General features: G+C 45.8%; 1 protein-coding gene and 2 non-coding genes across 3 annotated transcripts in view; 2 read left to right on the top strand and 1 right to left on the bottom strand.

Annotated features, from left to right (window-relative positions):
* The window catches only part of LOC134225715 (low-density lipoprotein receptor-related protein 6), a 180989-nt gene that overhangs the window by 47064 nt on the left and 121614 nt on the right, over window positions 1–12311 (top strand). The gene's annotated exons all lie outside the window — the stretch shown is intronic.
* Window positions 6362–6433, bottom strand: Trnap-ugg (transfer RNA proline (anticodon UGG)). Its single transcript has one exon. It is a non-coding gene; the product is annotated as a tRNA-Pro (tRNA).
* Trnap-ugg (transfer RNA proline (anticodon UGG)) lies at window positions 6808–6879 on the top strand. Its single transcript has one exon. It is a non-coding gene; the product is annotated as a tRNA-Pro (tRNA).

The raw sequence follows: 12311 nt of genomic DNA, 5'->3' as shown, positions 1-12311 counted from the left end.
AGTTCGATGGAAAACCATCCATTTTTATAGAAAGGGTTGTATAGTATTGATGACCTTGTAGAATTTCTTCTTGTCAAGTACCAATACAGTGGTGACTCGAACAATACAATCCGATTTCGCCCACGACTTTGAATAGATTTTGTCACTATGAGAGATCCGTGAAATTGTCTATCAATGCGTTACAGAAAGAAAGAGAATTTCCAAAGGTCTGAAAATCCATGATTATACCGAGAAGTCACTATAGGATAGAATAAAGCTTGAAAGACTTCATGGATGGACTCAGTGATGTCTGGAAAGCCAAACTGGGATATTTATACTTGTAGGGGCAGCAGAGGTCGGTATGAACTTCAGAAAACTTGTAAGAATTATTGTAACTCATTGCAATTTCTGGAAGTTCGTATGACTTCGGAATACTTATAAAAGGCGAAAAACCATTGTGATTTCCTAGGATCTGGTAAACATTTCTGAAAGTTCCTGAAGATAGCTGATAAAGTTTGCGATGATTATAGAACTGGAAGGAAGTAATACTGAACTACATGAGAACTAGAAAGAGTCTTCGAAGGTTCCACTGAAGTACAGAATTCAGTGCAAATAAAACTATTATGACAGTTAAATCTTTTTCTAGAATTTTTTTGAATATGCAATAAGATAGAAACATGCACAAAAGCATTGGCATGTATCAAAAGGTGGCATTTGGAAATCATTTTTCCCTGGGGAGCTTTCTTATTGTAATAATTTAATTAAGATTGACTGCTTCATCAAATCGATTAATTGGTCGAAAAAAATGTCTTCCTCTACATGATCAATTGAACAGTGTTACTGCAAATGAAGTAACATGAGATTTTTTCAGGAATGTTTAACAGTCACTCTTTCGCACACATTTCACCAGTCAAATTCAAAACCAATAAAACACGGCTAACGAGAACCACCCTCAAATACCAAAGCCAAGCAAATTTCTTGTTTGTATAGGACTGACGACAAAAGCAACAACCGAAGACGACCAGCCAATAATTCCAACGGTTAAAAAGTCAACAAGCCAAACCAAGCCCATATCATCGCACGACCCAAACATGGAACGGGCGAGGAGAGACCTTCTTCTCGTTGCGGCCGTCCTCCTCCTGCCCTCATCCATCGTCGTCGTAACCCACAGTCAACTGAACACAAATCGCAACTCACAAGTCCGTACTCCGTGTATTTGCGCCCCGTATGACCCACTGGAAGGAATCGGAAGCCAATGCGAACCATTGTACCATATAGCATCTGATCCTGCCCGAGCCTTTCTGTTGCTGCTCAATGCTCATGCTCGGAGGTGATCGCCGTCGTCACGAAGAACAAGAAGCAACAACGGCAGCAGCTTCACAACAAGTCCCAAAACGGCAGGCAAAGAAAGATTGCGAGGGTGATCGGATCCGTCCTGTGTGTGTCCGTTCCACTTTGGGTCGTTCTGTTGTGAAGGTGTACCTCCTGCTTGGGCTTGGGTGCGTATTCCTCGATTACGACGAATATGTAGTTTACGGGATTTGCTATCGATCGATTCGATGTTCGTACTTGCGCATGACTGGCCGAAAAGCAACAAACAACACCATCCAATAAACAGGGGGAGAGGGGAGCAAGGTCATCACTACCTCTGCGCTGATCATAGACGAATCATTGGCTGAATATTTCCGAGGAAGACCCACTACGGAAATCGCTGGAGTCAACAAACGAGCAGCAGAAGACCAGGGAAAAGAAACCTTCAAAATGACTAATGATGGACCATTTATCTCAGGGTATCAATCAAATTTTCCTCACGAGCCAACGAAGGAGAACTGGAGAATGAGTAAGAAAGAAAGGGTGATGCTTTTCGGAGACTTTGGATCTGGTTGTCCGTCGTTATTTTGTTGCTGTTGGTGCTGCAGGCTTGTTATTGAGAAGATCTTCTTCACACACACATGCGCTGCTCGTCGTCATCGTCTATGCAATCGACCCTCACCAGATGTTCCCAACCGGTTCTGAATTGTGAGACTCTCAGGGATTAGTCCGGAGCTGTGAGGATTCTCGCATGAATTCAGACGAATCCACAGAAGGTGTCCAGACGAATCCCTCACAGAAAATTTAGACGACTCCCTCGAAAGGATTCAAACGTGTTCCTTAAGGAAGTCAGATGGATTCAGACACATTTCTCGAAGGGGTTCAGACGCTTTTCTTTGCAAGCTTTAGACAAAACTCTGGGAGGGTTTCAGATAGATCTTTTGAAGGGTTTAAGAAGAATCCCTCCCAAAATTTCAGACAAAATCCTCGAAAAGATGCAGACGAGTATCTCAAAACGATAATATGATTCCCTCTAACAGATTCAGACGAATCCCTCGAAGGGATTCATACGATTTCCTCGCAGAATTCAGTCGAATCTCCCAAAGATTTAAACGAATTTCTCGCATGGATACGACAAATCCCGCTGTGGTTATGACGAATTCCTCTCAGAAATCCGGGATTCAAACTGAATTATACCGCTTGATTGTTCGAATTACAGTAAGGGAAAATCACAACTCATCGCGATCTGCTTAGTAACCGCTGTCAGTTTCCACGCTGGAACCCTGGAGCCGTATGGCAGTACGGCCGGCGGCCCAGCTGGTCTCACACGCGAGGCCAGACCAGGAAAGAAAGAACGGCAAAGCAGCATCAGCGCTGGCGAATGAACGATCGACCGAACGAACGACGAGGGGCAAAAAATAAATAAAACGATCAGTGCCTTGTTATAAGATTTCAAGTTTTTTTTTCTCGTTCTTTCGATCTCCAGCGAACGTCGCCCCCGCTTTCCGTCCATTCCCTCTTGTCATCGTTTCGGGAAGAACGCAATTTCAATAATATATTCTTATTATTGCTTCTTTGGTGGAGTTTCACTTTTGGTTTTGGCCATAGGCTTTTTTTTCTCAGCGTAGTCCTTCTTTAGTTTCGATATTTCTCCTTTCTTCCTCCGGTCGATTGTTCTCCGGAGGAAGAAACGCGTTTGCTGATGCTTGGCTATTCGTTCAAGTGTGGAAAGTCGTAATGCCTTAAATATATTTTGCTTTGTTTCTCGCTTGGTTCGATTTTCTTACGCTTCTTAGCATTCGTATTATTCGATACTTGCACGATCGATGACGGTATTTTGTAAGCAGATGAACCTTTTTGTTTTTGTCACTGGGTCGATTTGCTTACAATGTTGCATTGCGAACAGATAATAAATGTTTTTATGCATATGCATAACAATACTGGAGCGCTTTTCAATTCACCATGCTGTGTATCGATCGATGCGTCGTCCATCGGGATCAACCGAATGAAACTTTTCTTCCATATTAATAAAAATTTAATAAAAAGATATAACTAGAAACTATTTGTAGAAAAGATATGAATGTTTAAACGTTGGACACTAGGGTGGGACAAAATTTTATTTTCACTTCCTGCATGGTTTTTGCAAGCCTTTTGGGTCCTATAATGCTTATGCGAAATTTCAGATCAATCGGTGAAACTATAATTAAGCGCAGGCGATTTTAATTTTTCATAGGATTTACTATGGGGAAATTTAACTTTACAAAGAAAAAATCTACAAGGTGTCCCATTATTGTCTAACAATAAATCGATCAACTTCATCATAGGAAATTTTACCAACAAACTTTCATTGGAAGACCGCAAAAGTGATCCGACGCTCGTGAAAATGTTATTTACATAAAACTAATTGCTGTATGAACGCAAGGCTCATTGTACTTTTTGTTCCAGCATCACTGCCGTCTGCTGCTTGCTGTTGTTTGTACAGGCACCCCTTTGCGTGGAGGATTCGCTTAGCATGAATGAAAAGCAGGTTACTAGGGATACGTTTATTGGCCTTGCTGTTTGAGTCATCGTCCTTCTAGGTAGAAGAAATTCAGCAAATTTCAATGAAGGTGTGATTAACAAAAGAGGCATGTAACGCACACTTTCCACACACGACGCAACAAGCGACTATAGATGCGAGAGTATAGGTTTGAAGCCTCTCATTCTCGACGTCAATAGTTCAGAAGCTGGTCTGATCGGCATTTTTGGAACTGGTAATCTTTTTGATATTTATATTTATACTCCCAAATTCTAATTTTCAGGAAAGATTTCCAGTATTTCTAAAAAGATTTAGATAAGATACACAGATACAAATATGTTGGGATTTTAAATGTATTTTCATGCACATATTTGGAGCATGCAAATAGACATAATATCTAATTGATCTTATTGTTACTTTAAATCGAATTGAATTCAAACTGTGCCTGCTTGTAAAAACTCAGTCAAATTTAATTGAATATCTATTGTAATTCGTTTAATGGAATTAGCAGCAATTTTACAAGTCTTTGAACTTTCAAAACTATTTGCTGTGTTACCTGTGATACTGATTTCCGAAGAATAATTTAATGAACTTGCTCTGGTGCGTTGATGCTTGATTGACATACCGATTATTCAAATCGAAGACTTCTAAATTGTGAAATAGTTTAGGAGATTCCTAGATTTGTTTTGCCTTGAGTTAAAATATCGTTAATACAGATTATAGAAAAAAATCTAGAATGTATGAGAGATGATTTTCACATCAAAATTTATCACATACCATTTTAAATCAACGTCACATCATGGAATTCAATTAAACAAATTTATCAAAGAAATTAATTACATATATAATTCTGCATCTATTACCAACATCATTGGGGCTATTTTGAGCCTGTTGATGGAAAAGAATAAATAAATAAATAAACTAAAAAATTAAATTATAACGATCTTATAGAATTGGATAATATATTTTCTCATAGAAAACAATTTGAAAGCACTTAAGATTAATCTATTAGGTTGTTTTGAACTGGTTCTTTTGTCTCAAGTATATTAATAAATAAGTGATTTTTTTGAATTTTGGTTTAAAGCATATTTATTAAATCTATTTTATGACACATTCCTACATATGAACTCAAAATATTCGTGTACAACATCAACGGTGATATTAAGAACTATTTGTACAGTAGTTCATGATTTTAAAATATAACTATTAACTATCCACATCATTACTGTTTAGATGTAAACTAAATAAATAAATCATCACTTCATAATTTAAAAAAAATACGCGGCTGACAGAATAGTTTGTGTGAAAGTCAAAGGAATACCCTCTGAAAAATAAAAAATTAATTATCATTCAAGTCTTTGATTTGAATTATTGGCATATCAATCAAATATCAAAGAAGTAAAAGAACTTCATAAAAATTCTTTTCTGAAATCAGTATCACAGAATCTTATCTCACTCTTTTAGAAACAGCAGAAAGCTTCTCGAAAGTAAGAATATGGAAATATAGAAATTTCCTAAAGAAACCAGCATCGAAAAAAAATTCCCGCTCAGACCAGCTTGGAACTATTGACGTCGAGAATGAAGGCTAACCTATACCTCGTATCTATAGTCGCTTCGTTGCGTTGCGTGTGGAAAGTGTGCGTTACATGCCTCTTTTGTTAATCACACCTTCATTGAAATTTGGTTGAATTTCTTCTACCTAGAAGAACGAAGACTCAAACAGCAAGGCCAATAAACGTATCCCAAGTAACCAGCTTTTCATTCATTCTAAGCGAATCCTTCACGTAAAGTGGTGCCGAACAAACAACAGCAAGCAGCAGACAGCAGTGATGCTGGAACAAAAAGTACAATGAGCCTTGCGTTCATACAGCAATTAGTTTTATGTAAATAACATTTTTCACGAGCATCGGATCACTTTGCGGTCTTCCAATGAAAGTTTGCTGGTAAAATTTCCTATGATGTAGTTGGATCGATTTATTGTTAGAGAATAATGGGACACCTTGGGGATTTTTTCTTTGTAAAGTTAAATTTCCCCATAGTAAATCCTATGGAAAATTAAAATCGCCGGCGCTAAAATATAGTTTCACCGATTGATCTGAAATTTTGCACAAGCATTGTAAGACCCAAAAGGCTTCTGAAAAATATGAGGGAACGAAAATTTATTTTTTTCATATATCCATGTCCCAGGCTATTGGACACGTGCAAACAAACTTTACTGTTCAGTCGATTAATTTGATACTATTTAGACCTTTAGAGGAAATATATAATATTTTCTTCTAGAGCAAAACTTTTACAAGAAAGGTAGAAACTTTTTCTTAACATTGCTATGCGTTGAAAATAGCAATAATTACTCATGGACACTTTCGTAATATAACCTAATTGATAATATTTTGATGGTGATAAGGTAGATATTGATTCAAAACTATGACTTTGAAATGTGGACTCCTTTTTTCAAACAAAACAAGCTTAAATGATTTGAAAGTATTTTTACGCATTTTGGAATAAAAATTTGAAAAGAATGTCTTCTAATTAAACGGTCTTAAAAAGTTATCCGGGCTCAACCGGGATTTGAACCCGGGACCTCTCGCACCCAAAGCGAGAATCATACCCCTAGACCATTGAGCCGCTTACACATTGAGCGAATCAAAATGTGCACCATTCGAGTGATTTCTCTATGTTTGGAATAAATTTTATACACGGGCAGCTGCGGGCAGCTCACGAATGCACCTCGATAACAACGACGTATAGGCCACCACATTGTATCGAAATTGAACGAGCAAGCAAAAATAGTAAAAACAAACTTGTTCGTTCGCTCACCAGCCAACCAACGCAACCGTAGACCATGCTTACCCCACATGCAGCAGGTTTTACAGCTTTTGTTGTTTCCATCGCACGTTGCTTCGGAGCTGCAATCAATCAGTGCTTTGATTGGCATCGTGTATTCAGTGGAGTTTTGGGCGAAATGAATATGAAAACATTTCACATTTATTTCGTCGGTCGGCTCAATGGTCTAGGGGTATGATTCTCGCTTTGGGTGCGAGAGGTCCCGGGTTCAAATCCCGGTTGAGCCCGAATATTTTGACAAAACATTGATCGGAAATGTTTTGATTTCTGTACATAGGAATATGCTGTTATCATAATTTATTACCAATTGAAAGTAATTATCATATTTACCTCCACTAGATATTAGCCTAATGTTGACAAAAAGAATTTTGAAGAAACAATTGATTCCTCGGGAACAAAAATCGGCACTGGAGCTTTGTTCGTTGCTAGGGATTTCGCAACAAATCGCCGCCTTCAAAGACCTATCAGCAACCCAGCTGCCGTTATTGACAGGGAAGCTTTCGAATCGGCCAGGAGAGTGACGTTGATCCCCGATTCGGAGACCGACTACCATTATTTCGACCACTGATGCACTCGATTATCGCATTGAGCTGCTCGACGACAACTCGCATCTCGGGCCTAGCTATCCGCTATTGCCAAAAGAATGTCTTAAATTTTATTTTTCAAGGGTGGTGAATGGGATGCTATCAATATTGCTACGGATGTTCTAGGTTCTCCAAATCATTCTGGAATTCAGACCTATCGGTCTATCACGTCAACACCGCTTAGTACAAAACCAATAGCACCCCATTGTGTCCATATAGGTCCATCAAATATCATGAGTTGTGTTATTTGTAAGAAGTGATCAATATCAAGTGCTCGTTCTTATTTATAGCATATTATGACATTTAAATAATATTTCGGTGTTAATTTTTGAGATCGTTGCCCGTTCTTCTATCTTTTATATCAAACAAGTCCATATCATGTATTGTTATGATTCCGAGTCTCTTGAAAGGATGCTTCCGAGCCTCTTGAAAGGAGGCTTCCGAGCCTCTTGAAATGAGGTTTCCATGCCTCTTAAAAAGAGGCTTCCGAGCTTTTGAAAGGCTTCGAGGCCTCTTGAAAGAGCTTCAGGCCTCATGAAGAAGGCTTCCGAGACTCTTGAAAGGAGGCTTCCGGGCCTCTTGAAAGGAGGCTTCCAGGCCTCTTGAAGGAGGGTTCCAGGCCTCTTGAAAGGAGGCTGAAGGCCTCTTGAAAGGAGGCTTCCAGGCCCTCTTGAAGGAGGCTTCCGAGGCCTCTTGAAGGGAGGCTGGGCCTCTTGAAGGGAGGCTTCCGGGCCTCTTGAAGGAGGCTTCCAGGCCTCTTGAAGGGAGGCTGAGGCCTCTTGAAGGAGGCTTCAGGCCTCTTGAAGGGAGGCTTCCGAGGCCTCTTGAAGGGAGGCTTCCAGGCCTCTTGAAAGGAGGCTTCCAGGCCTCTTGAAGGAGTTTCCGAGCCTCTTGAAGGAGGCTTCCAGGCCTCTTGAAGGAGGTTTCCAGGCCTCTTGAAGGAGGTTTCCAGGCCACTTGAAAGGAGGCTTCCAGGCCTCTTGAAGAGGAGGCTTCGAGCCTCTTGAGAATGAGGTTTCCGTGCATCTTAAAGAGGCTTCCAGGCTTTTTGAAGAGGCTTCCGAGCCTCTTGAAGGAAGCTTCAGGCCTCATGAAAGAAGGCTTCGAGACTCTTGAAGGAGGCTGGGCCTCTTGAAGGAGGCTTCAGAGCCTTTGGAAAGAGGCTTCCAGAGCCTCTTGGAAGGAGGCTTCCAGGCCTCTTGAAGGAGGCTTCGGAGTCTCTTGAAGGAGGCTTCCGAGTCTCTTGAAGGAGGCTTCCAGGCCTCCTAGAAAGGAGGGTTCAGGCATCTAGAAAGGAGGCTTCCAGGCCTCTTGAAGGAGACTTCAGGCCTCTTGAAAGGAGTCTTCCAGGCCTCTTGAAGGAGGCTTCCGGGCCTCTTGAAGGAGGCTGAGCCTCTTGAAGAAGGCTTCCAGGCCTCTTGAAGGAGGCTGGGCCTCTTGAAAGGGAGGCTTCCAGGCCTCTTGAAGGAGGCTGGGGCCTCTTGAAGGGAGGCTTCCAGGCCTCTTGAAGGAAGTTTCCGAGGCCTCTTGAAAGGAGGCTTCCAGGCCTCTCGAAGGGCTTCCGGGCCTCATGAAAGAAGGCTTCCGGGACTCTTGAAGGAGGCTTCCGGGCCTCTTGAAGGAGGCTTCCAGGCCAGCTGGAAAGAGGCTTCCAGGCCTCTTGGAAGGAGGCTTCAGGCCTCTTGAAAGGAGGTTTCAGGCCTCTTGAAGGAGGCTTCCAGGTCTCTTGAAAGGAGGGCTTCCAGGTCTCTTGAAAGGAGCTTCGAGGCCTCCTAGAAAGGAGGCTTCCAGGCCTCTTGAAGGGAGACTTCCGAGCCCTCTTGAAGGAGTCTTCCAGGCCTCTTGAAAGGAGGCTTCGGGGCCCTCTTGAAGGAGGCTTCCAGGCCTCTTGAAGGAGGCTTCCGAGCCTCTTGAAAGGAGGCTTCCAGGCCTCTTGAAGGAGGGCTTCCAGGCCTCTTGAAAGAAGGCTTCAGGCCTCTTGAAGGAGGCTTCCAGGCCTCTTGAAAGAGGCTTCCAGGCCCTCTTGAAAGGAGGCTTCCGGGCCTCTTGAAGGAGGCTTCCGGGCCTCTTGAAGGAGGCTGAGCCCTCTTGAAGGGAGGCTTCCAGGCCTCTTGAGAGGAGGCTTCCAGGCCTCTTGAAAGGAGTTTCCAGGCCTCTTGAAGGAGGCTTCCAGGGCCTCTTGAAGGAGGTTTCCAGGCCTCTTGAAGGAGGTTCCAGGCCTCTTGAAGGAGGCTGAGGCCTCTTGAAGGCTTCCGGGCCTCTTGAAGGAGGCTTCGGGCCTCTTGAAGGAGGCTTCCAGGCCTCTTGAAGGGGCTTCCGGGCCCTCTTGAAGGGGGGCTTCCGAGCCTTTTGAAGGGAGCCTTCCGGGCCTCTTGAAGGAGGCTTCCAGGCCTCTTGAAGGAGGCTGGGCCTCTTGAAGGGAGGCTTCCGAGCCTCTTGAAGGAGGCTTCCAGGCCTCTTGAAGGAGGCTTCCAGGCCTCTTGAAAGGAGGCTTGAGCCTCTTGAAAGGAGGCTTCCGAGGCCTCTTGAAAGAGGCTTTCGGGCCTCTTGAAGAGGCTTTCCAGGCCTCTTGAAGGAGGCTTTCCGAGGCCTCTTGAAGGAGGGCTTTCAGGGCCTCTTGAAAGGAGGCTTCGAGCTTCTTGAAAAGGCTTCCAGGTCTCTTGAAGGAGGCTTCCAGGCCTCTTGAAGGAGGCTTCAGACCTCTTGAAAGGAGACTTCCGGGCCTCTTGAAGGAGGGCATCCAGGCCTCTTGAAAGGAGGCTTCCGAGTTTTATAGAAAAGGCTTCCGAGCCTCTTGAAAAGGCTCCTGGGCCTCTTGGAAGGGCTTCCAAGCCTCTTTAAAGGGCTTCCGAGGCCTCTTGGAAGGAGGCCTCAAGCCTCTTTAAAGGGAAGCTTCGAGGCCTCTTGAAAGGAGGCTTCCAGGCCTCTTGAAGGAGGCTTCCGAGCCTCTTGGAAGGAGGCTTCCAGGGCCTCTGAGGAGGAGGGCTTCCAGGCCTCTTGAAGGAGGCTTCCGAGGCCTCTTGAAAAAGGCTTCCAGAGTCTCTTGAAGGAGGCTTCCAAGTCTCTTGAAGGAGGCTTCCAGGCCTCTTTAAAGTAGGCTACAGGGCCTCTTGAAAGGAGGGCTTCCAGGCCTCTTGAAGGAGGCTTCCAGGCCTCTTGAAGGAGGCTTCAAGCCTCTTGAAGGAGGCTTCCAGGCCTCTTGAAGGAGGCTTCAGGCCTCTTGAAAGGAGGCTGAGGCCTCTTGAAAGGAGGCTTCCAGGCCTCTTGAAGGAGGCTTCCAGGCCTCTTGAAGGAGGCTTCCGGGCCTCTTGAAGGAGGCTTCCAGGCCTCTTGAAGGAGGCTTCAGGCCTCTTGAAGGAGGCTTCCAGGCCTCTTGAAGGGCTGAGGCCTCTTGAAGGAGGCTTCCGGGCCTCTTGAAGGAGGCTGAGGCCTCTTGAAGGGAGGCTTCGAGGCCTCTTGAAGGGAGGCTGGGGCCTCTTGAAGGGAGGGCTTCAGGGCCTCTTGAAGGAGGCTGAGCCTCTTGAAGGAGGCTGAGCCTCTTGAAGGAGGCTTCAGGCCTCTTGAAGGAGGCTTCGGGCCTCTTGAAAGGAGGCTTCCGGGCCTCTTGAAGGAGGCTTCCGGGCCTCTTGAAGGAGGCTTCGGGCCTCTTGAAGAGGCTTCCGAGGCCTCTTGAAGGAGGCTGAGGCCTCTTGAAAGGAGGCTTCCAGTCTCTCTTGAAGGAGGCTTCCGAGTCTCTTGAAGGAGGCTTCCGAGGTCTCTTGAAGGAGGCTGAGTCTCTTGAAAGGAGGCTTCCAGGCCTCTTGAAGGAGGCTTCCAGAGCCTCTTGAAGGAGGCTTCCAGCCTCTTGAAGGAGGCTTCCAGGCCTCTTGAGAAGGAGGCTGAGGCCTCTTGAAGGAGGCTTCTGAGCCTCTTGAAGGGGCTTCAGGCCTCTTGAAGGCCTGGCCTCTTGAAGGGGCTTGAGGCCTCTTGAAAGGAGGCTTCCAGGGCCTCTTGAAAGGAGGCTTCCAGGCCTCTTGAAGGGAGGCTGGGGCCTCTTGAAGGAGGCTCCAGGCCTCTTGAAAGGAGGCTTCCAGGCCTCTTGAAGGAGGCTTCCAGGCCTCTTGAAGGGGCTTCCAGGCCTCTTGAAGGAGGCTGAGGCCTCTTGAAGGAGGCTTCGAGGCCTCTTGAAGGAGGCTTCCAGGCCTCTTGAAGGAGGCTGGGCCAGGCCTCTTGAAGGAGGCTTCCAGGCCTCTTGAAGGAGGCTGAGGCCTCTTGAAGGAGGCTGGGCCTCTTGGAGGAGGCTTCCGGGCCTCTTGGAAGGGGCTTCCAGGCCTCTTGGAGGAGGCTTCCAGGCCTCTTGGAAGGAGGCTGGGGCCTCTTGGAGGAGGCTTCCGGGAGGCCTCTTGGAGGAGGCTGGGGCCTCTTGGAGGGCTCAGGCCTCTTGGAAGGGGCTTCCGGGCCTCTTGGAAGGAGGCTTCCGGGCCTCTTGGAGGAGGCTGGGCCTCTTGAAGGAGGCTTCCGGGCCTCTTGAAGGAGGCTTCCAGGCCTCTTGAAGGAGGCTGGGCCTCTTGAAGGGAGGCTTCCAGGCCTCTTGAAGGGCTTCCGGGCCTCTTGAAGGAGGCTTCCGGGCCTCTTGAAGGAGGCTTCAGGCCTCTTGGAAGGAGGCTTCCAGGGGGCTCTGAGGGAGGAGGCTTCCGGGCCTCTTGAAAGGAGGCTTCAGGCCTCTTGAAAGGCTTCCAAGTCTCTTGAAGGAGGCTGAGTCTCTTGAAGGAGGCTGAGGCCTCTTTAAAGTAGGCTTCTGGGCCTCTTGAAGGAGGCTTCGAGCCTCTTGAAAGGGAGGCTGAGGCCTCTTGAAGGAGGCTTCAGGCCTCTTGGAAAGGGAGGCTGGGCCTTCTTTGAAAGGAGGCTTCCGGGCCTTGAAGGGCCAGGGCCCTCTTGAAGGAGGCTTGAGCCTCTTGAAGGAGCTTCCAGGCCTCTTGAAGGAGGCTGGGGCCTCTTGAAGGAGGCTTCGAGGCCTCTTGAAGGAGGCTTCAGGGCCTCTTGAAGGAGGCTTCCAGGCCTCTTGAAGGGCTTCCGGGCCTCTTGAAGGAGGCTTC

The sequence above is a fragment of the Armigeres subalbatus genome, chromosome 3 (genome assembly GCF_024139115.2).
Source record: "Armigeres subalbatus isolate Guangzhou_Male chromosome 3, GZ_Asu_2, whole genome shotgun sequence".
Taxonomy (NCBI): Eukaryota; Metazoa; Arthropoda; class Insecta; order Diptera; family Culicidae; genus Armigeres; species Armigeres subalbatus.
Note: the sequence above shows the minus strand (reverse complement) of the source record. Positions and strands in the feature narration are given on the sequence as shown.